Below are 11152 nucleotides of genomic sequence, written 5' to 3'. Positions count from 1 at the left end.
AATAAACTTTCTTACCAGTCTTTGGCTTTTCATCACCTCTTCATGGAGAGTCTGTCCTTTCTCTGACAATAATTAGCCCGTTTCGAGAGGGGAAGATCTCACCGCAGTTTTTCCTCACCCCTCTCCATGTGACACAGGGTAGACCCCTGGGTCAAGTCTTATGACCCGGCCATCCCACCCAAATAGAGACCTGCCTCTTCCATGTCACCGATAATACCACAGTATAAATAGTTGTCATAACTCACCTCCGCAGGCTGAAGAGAGAAAGAAAGACAAATAATTAGGAACAATTAGGAATCAATCTGAAGAAGGCTCCCAACCCGAAACATCACTTGTCCATGTTCTCTGCCTGACCCGCTGAGTTACTCCAGTACTTTGTGGCTTTCCCAATTAGGAGCCCTTGACACTGGAAACTGCAGATGCTGGATTCATGAACAAAACACAAAGTACTGGAGGAATTCCGCGGGTCAGCTGGCACCTGTGAAGGGAATGGACAAACGTTGTTTCGAATCAATAGACAATAGACAATAGGTGCAGGAGGAGGCCATTCGGCCCTTCGAGCCAGCACCGCCATTCAATGTGATCATGGCTGATCATTCTCAATCAGTACTCCGTTCCTGCCTTCTCCCCATACCCCCTGACTCCACTATCCTTAAGAGCTCTATCTAGCTCTCTCTTGAATGCATTCAGAGAATTGGCCTCCACTGCCTTCTGAGGCAGAGAATTCCACAGATTCACAACTCTCTGACTGAAAAGGTTTTTCCTCATCTCCGTTCTAAATGGCCTACCCCTTATTCTTAAACTGTGGCCCCTGGTTCTGGACTCCCCCAACATTGGGAACATGTTTCCTGCCTCTAACGTGTCCAACTCCTTAATAATCTTATACGTTTCGATAAGATCCCCTCTCATCCTTCTAAATTCCAGTGTATACAAGCCTAGTCGCTCCAGTCTTTCAACATATGACAGTACCGCCAGTAGGGGAGGAGATCAAAGATCAGAGAGAGTTACAAATGGTTCAGAAGTTAATCTATGTCCTTCTGTCATAATAGTGCAGACACTCATTTCCGAGGGTAGAGGAGTCCAGTAGAAGGCATAGATTTAAGATGCAAGGTGGGGAGGTGGTTGGGGAGATTTAAAATGGATCCAAGAGGCAATTTCTTCACACAGAAAGTACAGGTTAACGGAACGAGCTGCCAGAGGAATCCTTTAAGGTGGATACAATGGCGACATGGTACATGGTGAGACAGGGGGATTGTGAACAAGAGTTTGGGGTGGCACAGCGGTAGAGCTGCTGCCTTATAACGCCAGAGATCTGGGTTCAAACCTGACTATATGTGCTGTCTGTACGGAGTTTATACGTTTCACTGCGACTGCGTGGGTTTTCTCCAGATGCTCCGGTTTCCCCCCACACTCAAAAGACATACAGGGTTATAAGTAAAATAGCTTCGGCAAAATTGTAAATTGTCTGTAGTGTGTAGGATAGTGTAAGTGTACAGGGTGATCGTTGGTCGGCGCCGACTCGGTGAGGTTTGCCCAATTGTTATGATCTAACAGGATGGATGAGGGAGTGTGCCTCTATAACTTTAAGCTTCAAAGGTTCGTTACGAGTTAATACGTAACCTGCTATACCTTGCTGAATGAACCATTTCTTGTAAATGCAGTGTGTAATGGAGATAGACACAAAATGCTGGCGTAATTCAGCGGGTCAGGCAGCATCTCTGAAGAAAATAATTAGTTGATGTTTTGGGTCAAAACCTTTCTTCAGGCTAAGTGCCTGGAATGTGGTGCCAGGGGTCGTGGTGCCAGATACAATAACAGCATTTAAGAGGCTTTTAATGCCTTTGAAAAAGGGTCTTGACCCGTTACATCATCTCATCCTTTCCTCTAGAGATGCTGCCTGACTCGCTGAGTTACTCCAGCATTTTGTGTCCATCTTAAGTGTAAACCAGCATCTGCAGTTCCTCCCTACACACAGTGTGTAATAGACTTGGAACTGGTGGAAGATACTGATTCTGTGGGAATGGCAGTGCTTGCTTGGTTCTGCAGTTCAGAAGTAAATGATTCCACTCACCGCAGTGTTCACTCATTTCCTGTCGTACATAGGTGCGAATCTGGCCCTCCTAGAGTACAGAGGGAGAAAGAGTTCAGAATCAATGTCTGTATCAAAGTCCCACATCACCAGGTTCAGGAGAAGCTACTTTCCTAAAACCATCAGGTTCTTGGACTGACCTGCAGGTCCTTAATCCTACCTCAGCAACTGAATACTATGGACCATCTTCTGCACTACCATGGACTTGTTTTCTAATTGTGTTTTGTACTCATATTTTGTTTTTGCACAGTCTTTATCCTGTTTGGACAGGTACTTGTATAGGAAAGACACAGGTGAATGCGGGCTAATTGTGGGCAAATGGGATTAGCATAGACAGGGGTTACATCAGCTTCGACTGAGGTGGGCTGAGATGTCCTGTTACTCTGCTGTATGTTCGTATGCGTCTGTGATTTAACAATAAACAGGCAGGCATGCAAAGGTGCAAGAATTGTAAAGATCAGTTCATGACATTAAATGCAACATGATAGAGAATTGATTTAGGCTTTTAACGATTTGTACAGTGCATTGAACGTAGAACATACAAAACCAGGCCCTACAGATCACAATGTCTGAGCTGAACATGATGCCATGACCATCTCTCACCTGCCTGCACGTCTTACAAATCCACCCATTCCCCGCATATCCATAAGCCTATCCAAAATTCTTTAAAATTATTTTTAATTCATCATATCTGATAATCAGATCTGATATCAGATCTGATCTATCATATCATATCTGCCTCGACCACTACCCCCGGCAGTATGTTCCTAGTACCCACCACCCTCTGGGTAAAAAAACTTGCTTCGCACATCTCCTTTAAACTTTGTCCTTCTCACCTTAAAGCTGTGCCCTCGAGTATTTGATTTTTCCATCCTGGTAAAAAGATTCTGACTGCCTACCCTATCTATGCCTCCCATAATTTTATATCAGGTCTCCCCACAACCTCCAGCGTTCCAGATAAAACAATCCAATACCATTTTAATTGCAAGCAAAAAGTCACATACCGTCATTCCTGGATTTCCCTGATCTCCCTTTGGACCATCGGGACCCATCTCACCCTGAACCACACAAAAAAAAAAATTAATGGTTATACTAATTGTTTAAAAGAACAAAAGACAGACAAATATATAAAGCAATATTAGGACAAGGTCAAGTTAAGATCCATAATTATTCACATTGGGCAAGAAATAGCCTGTAGAGAAAATGAATTTCCTGTGTAAATGTCCGTCTTGCCTTTATCTCACTCCTCTGGAAAGGAGACGGCATGCCAGTGAAACTCAAAGGTGCTGTAATTGCGATTAAGTTTTGGGACAGAGCGATCTCCTGGTACTTACTGAATCTCCTGTTTCTCCTGCGATACCTGGAATTCCTCGGGGACCTGGAACGCTCTCGCCAGGGGGGCCTCTTTCACCCTAGAGTCAAGCACAGCAGCAACAGGTCATAACGAACAAAGTCTCTCGGATGCACCAGGAAAAACCCAAGGAAAAAAATCACAGGACCACTGGAAGAAGATAACCTCATCACAATGTGGTGCTGAAAGTCCGGGTAAATACCCAAAGACCTCTGAGGAGAGGTTGGTTTTACCTCCGGCGTTCCAAAGGTAACAATCCAAGTTTGTCCAACCTCTCCTTGTAGCTAACATCCTCAAACCCAAATTGCACAATTTGGATTGCATGATTTAAATCAAATTGCTTGGTCTGCCTAGGCCTAAGGGATCTTCCGGTTGCCAACCATTTTGACCCCTTTCCCATTCCCATACTGACCTTTCTGTCCTGGGTCTCCTCCTTTGTGAGAGATTGCAAGCATCATGAGGCAACTGGCCTGTTCTCTGATCCTAAATGACCTCAAAGACCTTAATTTATCTGGGAAAGTATTCCAATTTTGCTTACCTATTGCATGCTGAAGGTATCTGCTGCAGCAGCACCAAGAGGTGAAAATGTACAATGAAGGCATTGGTGAAATGGAAACTATAACAGCTTCCTACTACAAACAGAGAAAGGTTCATCACTTACCTTTTGGCCCTGCATCCCTTCAGATCCTCGGGGACCCACAGGGCCCAGCGGCCCAGGAGGACCGGAAATTCCATCAGACCCTCGGAGACCCGGGAGCCCAGTGATACCAGAAAGACCCTGAAGATACAGAAGGCAAATCATAGTAATATGAGCTTCAACTGTAGTTTAGTTTATTATTGTCACGTATACCGAGGTCCAGTGAAAAGCTTTTGTTGCATGCTATCTAGTCAGTGTAAACACTGTACATGATTACAATCAAGCCGTCTACAGTTTACAGATACAGGATAAAGGGTATATCATTTATTGCAAGCTAAAATCCAATATAATCCGATTAAAGATAAGTTGAAGGTCTCAAATGAGGTTGTAAGAAATGCTGCTGTTGAAATAAAGTTTACAAGAGTGGAGTGACTGTAATGTGTGGTAGCAGATCCACTTTAGTTTAGTTTAGAGATCCAGTGTGGAAACAGGCCCTTCGGCCCACTGAGTCAATGCCCCCCCCCCCCCCCCCCCGGTATACTAGTTCTATCCTATACACTATGGACAAGTTACTGAAGCCAATTAACCTACAAATCTGCATATCTTTGGAACGTGGGATGAAACTGGAGTCACAGGGAGAACGTACAAACTCCAAACAGACAGCATCCAAGGTCAAGATCGAACAATAATAAACCAAACTAAAACTAAAGTAAAACAGTAGTGAGGGAGCACAAAACTATTGGAAGTGCTGGTGTAAAGTTATAACTTTGAAGGCAGACGGCACAAAGAAGCTCACGTGGTACTGGTGACTGTAACTCACCCGCTCGCCTTTCTCTCCTCGCTCCCCTTTGTGTCCCTGGAGCCCATCAAAGCCGCGCTCACCCTAGACAAGAGTAGACCAATGCTGTGAGCTACACCAAAGTCGGTTCGCTTGCCCCTTGCCGCTGCTCTACAATGATTCATCTTACCTTGGGTCCAATGAGACCTTCTTTCCCGGTCAGGCCTGGGGAGCCAGTGGCTCCAGAATCGCCCTGAAACACAAAGCATGGGAAGTAACACAGCAACAGAACCCAGTGACTCTGCTGTTGACTGATTGAAAGACACAGCACAGAAACAGGCCCATCCTCCCATTGAATCCATGTCAACCATTGATCACCTGAATATTAGTTTTAGAGACACAGTATAGAAACCGGCCCTTCAGCCCACTGCATGCTGACCATCAATCACCCGTCTATTAGTTTTACAGGTAAAGCATGGAAACAGGTGCTTCAGCCCACCGACTCCATGCCGATCATCGATCACCCATTCACACTAGTTCTGTGATCCCACTTTCTCATCCATACACTATACACTAGGCAAAGTTTTAGGGAGGCATATTTACCTACAAACCCGCACATATTTGGGTTGTGTGAGGAAACCGGTGAACCGTGAGGAAACCCACGCAGTCACAGGGAGAACGTGCAAACTCCACACAGGCAGCACCCGAGGTCAGTATTGATCCCCGGGTCTCTGGCGCCGTGAGGCAGTGGTTCTACCAGCTGCACCATTGTACTTTGAAGCCTTTAATGAGTTATGGATTTTTACATTATGATTTGGAAGTGATGTAATAGAAGAATAGATACAGCACCAATACCAAAGTCTCTGTTGGTACTAAACATGAAGCAGTCAGATGGCAATATGTTAACTTGTCCCATTTGCCTCAAGCATTCCAACCCTGCATCAACTGAAGGTATTCAGATCTGGGCCACACTCCAACATTTTCCTACCCGTTCTCCTTTTCTGCCAGGGAATCCGATTCTCCCAGGAATTCCAGGATCACCCTGCGTTCACAAATGCACAAGTTAGGAGAAAAAGAAATCATACCATATAGAAGCAAAATGCTGCAGATGCTGGAAATCAGAAAATGCTGGTTCTACTCAGTAGGTTGGGCAGCATCAGTAATAATAGAGAGAAATTGCATTCATGTTTCAGGTCAAATATATTGAAAGATGTTTTTTCTATTTGGATGAAACATTAACTCTGTTTTTTTATTCACAGACACTGCAAACCAGCTGAGTATTTTCAGCATTTTCCTTTTATAAGACAATAGACAACAGGTGCAGGAATAGGCCATTCGGCCCTTCAAGCCAGCATCGCCATTCAATGTGATCATGGCTGATCATTCACAATCAGTACCCCGTTTCTGCCTTCTCCCCATACCCCCTGACTCTGCTATCTTTAAGAGCTCTATCTAGCTCTCTCTTGAAAGCATCCAGAGAATTGGCTTCCACTGCCTTCTGAGGCAGAGAATTCCACAGATTTACAACTCTCTGACTGAGCAGAATAAATGCACAGTTGAGAAACAGAACATTAGTTCCCAATTGGGAAAAAATATTATTCAACAGGAACAGCAAAAGAAAATGACTTTGAGAAATTCTTGATTCCCCTACCTTGGGTAAAAGACTGTGTATTTACCCGATTTATTCCCTTCATGATGTTATGCACCTCTATAAGATTACCCCTCATCCTCCTGCCATTAACTAAACTACACTCCAATATTATTTAACTCCAGCTTAAATTACCCGGTTTCCTTTTTGAAGTCGGACAGAATAAGATTCCACTAGCTTCTTACCTTACTTCCTTTGTCTCCATTTAGACCACAGGCACCTTTCACCCCTTTGTCACCCTGTAAAACAAACGGAAGTGGTACTTACGTTGGGTACTGACATTTGGTGTATATTGCTGTACATCAGCTCTTCATGTACCATGGCCTATTATGTGTGTAAGCCCTTTATATATGCAAGTATTTGTAATTAGTTATATACACAAGCCTTTTGTGAACACCAATTCTGTACATACAAGAGCCTCTGTGGTACACAAGCCCTGTGTGTTCACCAGCCCACTTAGTGAAAAAAAATTTGAGTTACAATGTGGAAATAGGCCCTTCTGACCACTGATCCACACCGACCATCACCTGTTATGATCTGGTATGATCACCTGTTCATACTCGCTCTATGGTATCCCATTTTCTCATCCACTCCCTGCACACTAGGGAGCAATTTTACAGACATCAATTAACCTACTAGCCCGCACGTCTTTGGGATGTGGGAGGAAACCGGAGCACTACGGAGGAAATCCACGCAGTCACAGGGAGAACAGACAACACCCGAGGTCAGGGTCGAGCCTGGGTCTCTGACATTGTGAGGCAGCATCTTTAATAGCTGCGCTACTGTGCCACCCCAACTGATCCTCCACCATTGCCGAAACCCAAGATCAGTCTAACGCTCTCCCAACTGAGTAATTTTGGCAGACGACAAATCCCTGGAGACAGTAGATAAGATTAATATAATTACCATGGCCACAATTACACAAGGTATGTGTTCAAACCAGTTTATGCAACCTTGTAGAAAATGCCTGCTCTTCTGTAGGAATTCCTGACAGTTGGCACATGAACCTTTGGACTAGATGCCAGTATGACACCCAAACAGCCAACAATTAAGTTTATGGTCCATTCTTTTAATGCAATGTTTTGACATTGCAAGGCAAAATCAGGATCACAACCAATTCTGGAAACAGTAAGATTACATCTAGGCCAATATTATTCAACTCACCAAGTCTAAGGATCAGAAACTGATCTGAATGTTATTAGATGTACCTTTGTCTATCAATCTCAAGCTTGGTACAACCCTCTGTTCTACCGATCATGTCCATAAGATATAGGAACAGAATTAGGCCATTCAGCCCATCGATTCTGCACTGCCATTCGATCATGGCTGATCTATTTTTTCCCTATGAACCCTTCTCCCAATAACCTTTGACGCCCTCACTAATCAAGAACCTATGAATCTTTGCTTTGATAATACCAAATGACTTGGTCTCCACAGCCGTCTGTGGCAATTAATTCCACAGATTTACCACCCTGTGACTAAAGGAGTTCTTCCTCATCTCCATTCTGAAGGTACGTCCTTTTATTCTGTGACTGTGTCTTCTGGTCCCAGAATCTCCCACTACTGGAAACATCCTCTCCACATCCAATCTATCTAGGCCTTTCACTATTTGGTAGTTTTCAATGAGATACCCCCCCTTCATCCTTCAGTACAACTCCCTTGAGTACAGGCCCAGAGCCATCAAACACTCCTCATACGTTAACGCAATCATACCCGGGATCATTCTCATAAACCTCCTCTGGACCCTCACCAACACCAACACATCCTACCTCAGGTATGGCGCCCAAAATATTAGCCTGACCAACATCTTACAAAGCCTCAGCATTACATTCTTGCCACCATTTTATAAATGTCTCCATTACAAGAACCACAATGACTTACATTGAAACCGTTAGCCCCCGCTTCTCCTCTATCACCATAGTTTCCTTTTGCTCCATCGATGCCGTTCTTTCCCAGTATTCCCTAAAAAGAATCCACCCAAGGGAAAACATAGTTAGCAACAGAAGCAGAAGGAAGCACCATAACCTACTCAGGAACGGGATGCAGAGAACTGCCAAGACTGTAGATCACCATCCCCTGTTTAAGATTCGAACTAAACTCTGCGGTGCTTTTTTACATGTGATTATGCTGCATTTTAAGGTGAATTTGCACAATCAGCGCATTCACACATTCAGTCACGATGTGCAGCAGTGAGTTATCTTCAAATAGCAACATGAAACGGGATTTCACAATGTAATTTTAGATAACTACAAATCCCTCCCCCACCCTTCTTCCCCACCCTCCTTTCTCCACCCTCCCTTCCCTGTGTCTAACTTGGACTCATCTTTTTCTCCTCTCTTCTCACCCTCCCCTTCCCCCTCCACATACATTCCCTCCTCTAGCATCACAATTCACAACTCTTCAATCCTTTTTTTTTCATCTCTGGCCTTTGTCCAATCATTTGCCAAGCGGAAAAAAAACCCTCGCCTGTATACACTTATTACTTACCAGGCTGTGTGTTGCCCCTCCTCTCTGCCAGCTTTCCTCCAACCACCTTCCCTCAATCAGTTTGAGCATGAATAGGTGACATTTTGGGTTGGGAACCTTCTTCAGACTCTGTGTCTGAAGAACGGTCCCGATCCGAAAATGTCACCCATCCATGTTCTCCAGAGATGCTGCCTGACCCGCTGAATTGCTCCAGCACTTTGTGTCTTTTTTCTAAAGCACAAAACAGGAGCAGTAATTCTTACCGGTTTGCCCAGATCTCCAGCTTGACCTTGCTCTCCCTGGCAACAAAAGATAAACAAGGATTTAGTGTATATATTAAAATTTGTACTGAAGTGTTAAACTAGTTTATTTTTGTTTTACAGAAGTGGACTGGCTGCTCACTTGCAAACATGGACAGTGAGAATTGGCAGTTCATTCAACTGCGGGTGGCATAGAGAAGTCTGCCTGAGCCTCACTCCAAGCCTATCATTCCATGGCAGCAAGACAAACGTGTGCAGAAACAAAAAGAGCAAGAGAGAAAGGGGAAAAGAACATACGACAGGACATCACAGGAACTGGCCCTTTGGCCCACAATACCCAATTTACCCAAACCTCCTCTGCCTTCACATGATGCATATCCCTCATTCCCTGCATATCCAAGTGCCCATATTAAAGCCTCTTAAATGCTCCTATCATATCTGCCTCCACCAGTAACCCTTGACAATGTGTTTGAGGCACCCAACATGCTCTGTGTAAAAAGAAAATTCCCCACACATCTCCTTTAAACTTTGCCCCTCTCACCTTAAACCTATGAGGTTTAACCTAGGGCAGCATGGACAAAGTGGGCCAAAGGGCCTGTTTCCATGCTGTACAAAGCTATGAATCTAAGGGAATGAAAGGAAATGGCCTAGCCAATGAGTTGCTTTCTAGAGCAGCAAGCTACATAGCAATGTTACAGCTCACTTCAAACCACTAAGGTCAGGCACAGAGGGAAGGTCCTGCTTCCATCTAAGAGTCAATGAACAAGACATTAAGGCATCCGGTGGCAGGAGTCTCTGATGAAGTTCTGGTCCTGGGATGTTATATGCAAAAAAATAGCTTTGTAAATTGAAGATGGGTGAAGTTATAACAAATGATGTTATAACAAATGTTCATAAATTTAGTTTTAGTTTAGTTTAATTTAGCTTATTGTCACATGTACCAAGGCACAGTGAAAAGCTTTTTGCTAGCCAGTGAAAAAACTATATGTGATTGCCATCGAGCCTTCCACAATACAAATACATGATAAAGGGAATAACGTTTAGTCCAGCAAGTCCAGATTAAAGATAGCCCGAGGGTCTTCAATGAGGTAGATAGTCGCCCAGGACCACTCTCTTGTTATTGATATGATGGTTCAGTTGCCTGATCACAGCTAGGATGAAACTGTCCCTAAATCTGGAGGTGCATGTTTTCACACTTCTGTACCTCTTGCCTGATGGGAGAGGGGGGGAAGGGGGAGTGACCGGGGTGAGACTCGTCCTTGATTGTGAGGAGTACCTGTGAAGCAGAATAAACATTCGTACCTTTTGTCCATCGGGACCTCTGGCTCCTGTGAATCCCACTGAGCCTTTGTCACCTTGTTCTCCCTTTGGTCCCTTGATGGAGAAGAAAAAAAAATCAGATGCGATACTGAAATGCAATCTTTAAAAGGCATGAATCATTACCACGGCCTTTTGGTTAACTCGTGGCTCAGGGTTTGCAGAAAAGACACTGTGAAAGCTTTGGAAGACAAAGAAAGAAAATACTGGTGATCTATTTGTCAGTCTCGGCTCAAGAAACGGATAGGTTGGTGAGGCCACATTTGGAGCTTTGTGTTCAATTTTGATCACCCTGTTATAGGAAAGATGTTTAGTTTTTTGTTTAGTTTAGAAATACAGCATGGAAACAGTCTGCGTCGACCAACGGCCACCTAAACACTGTGTTATCCCAGTTTTGCATCCACAAACCTTTGGAAATTGGGAGGAAACTGGAGCATCCATGCAGTCACAGGGAGAACAGCAGCCCGGGTCTCTGGCGCTGTGAGGCAGCAGCTCGACCATTGCACCACTTTTGTTAAGCTGGAAAGTATGCAAAGAATATTTACGAGGATGTTGCCAGGTCTTGAGGCCCTGAGCTTTAGGGACCAATTAGGCAGACAAGGACTT

General features: G+C 44.2%; 2 long non-coding RNA genes across 2 annotated transcripts; both read right to left on the bottom strand.

The window, feature by feature from the left end:
- Positions 1-3419: 3419 nt before the first annotated feature.
- Positions 3420-5109, bottom strand: LOC144602004 (uncharacterized). The gene is made up of 4 exons (XR_013548402.1): positions 5046-5109; positions 4898-4960; positions 4102-4218; positions 3420-3501 (listed from the first exon to the last, which is right to left on the bottom strand). It is a non-coding gene; the product is annotated as an uncharacterized LOC144602004 (long non-coding RNA).
- Positions 5110-5878: 769 nt separating this feature from the next.
- On the bottom strand, positions 5879-8466 carry LOC144601675 (uncharacterized). Its single transcript, XR_013548339.1, has 3 exons — positions 8385-8466; positions 6689-6742; positions 5879-5897 (listed from the first exon to the last, which is right to left on the bottom strand). It is a non-coding gene; the product is annotated as an uncharacterized LOC144601675 (long non-coding RNA).
- Positions 8467-11152: the final 2686 nt, after the last annotated feature.

The sequence above is a fragment of the Rhinoraja longicauda genome, chromosome 17 (assembly GCF_053455715.1).
Source record: "Rhinoraja longicauda isolate Sanriku21f chromosome 17, sRhiLon1.1, whole genome shotgun sequence".
NCBI classification, from domain to species: domain Eukaryota; kingdom Metazoa; phylum Chordata; class Chondrichthyes; order Rajiformes; family Arhynchobatidae; genus Rhinoraja; species Rhinoraja longicauda.
This window is presented reverse-complemented; position numbering and strand designations above follow the sequence as displayed.